This window comes from Orycteropus afer, unplaced genomic scaffold (genome assembly GCF_000298275.1).
Source record: "Orycteropus afer afer isolate SDZICR_OR568_19922 unplaced genomic scaffold, OryAfe1.0 scaffold00662, whole genome shotgun sequence".
Classification (NCBI taxonomy): Eukaryota; Metazoa; Chordata; class Mammalia; order Tubulidentata; family Orycteropodidae; genus Orycteropus; species Orycteropus afer.
This window is the reverse complement of record NW_006922249.1, coordinates 798,274-799,186: the sequence shown is the minus strand read 5'-3', so window position 1 is coordinate 799,186 and position 913 is coordinate 798,274. Positions and strand designations below refer to the sequence as shown.

Genomic DNA, 913 nt, shown 5'->3' with positions numbered 1-913 from the left:
TGTGGTAAGCTGTGGCCAATGACATGAGACAAAGTATATGTGAACTGCTGTATGGAAAGTGAAATTTGCTCTGTAAATCTCACCCAAATCACAATTAAAAAAAAAAAAACGGTTGCAGCAGTATATTGACAAAGAACTTCCAGAGGTGCAGGCTGGATTCAGAAGAGGACATGGAAGGAGGGAAATCATTGCTGATGTCAGATGGATCTTAGCTCAAAGCAAAGAATACCAGAAAGATTTTTACTTGTATTTTATTGCTTTTCCAAAGGCATTTGATTGTGTGAATCATAACAAATTTTGGATAACATTAAGAACAGGAATTCCAGAACACTTAATTGTACTCATGAGGAACATATAAGAACATGGTTTCAAATCAAGAAGGGAGTGCATCAGGGTTGTATCCTTTCACCATACTTATTCAATTTGTATGCTGAGCAAATGACTTAAGAAGCTGTATATGAAGAAGAACATGGCATCAATATTGGAGGAAGATCATTAGCAACCTGCAATACGCTAAAGACACAACTTTGATTGATAAAAGTGAGGATGATTTGAAGCACTTACTGATGAAAACTGAAGAATACAGTCTGCATTGCGGATTACATCTCAACATAAAGAAAACAAAAATCCTCACAACTGGACCTGTATGCAGCATCATGATAAATGGAGAAAGACTGAAGTTGTCAAAGACTTTACATTGCTTGGTTCTACAAACAACACCAATAGAAGTAGCAGTCAGGACATTAAACAACATATGGCAATGGGCAAGTCGGCTCCAAGGGACCTCTTTCAAGTCTCCTCGTGGACTAAGGTGCGCCTGACACAAGCCATGATATTTTCAATCGCCTCATATGCATGTGAGAGCTGGAAAATGAACAAGGAAGACCGAAGAAGAATTTATGCTTCTGAGATG

General features: G+C 38.1%; 1 protein-coding gene across 1 annotated transcript in view; it reads right to left on the bottom strand.

Annotated features, from left to right (window-relative positions):
- The window catches only part of STAU2 (staufen double-stranded RNA binding protein 2), a 395,353-nt gene that overhangs the window by 239,599 nt on the left and 154,841 nt on the right, over positions 1-913 (bottom strand). The gene's annotated exons all lie outside the window — the stretch shown is intronic.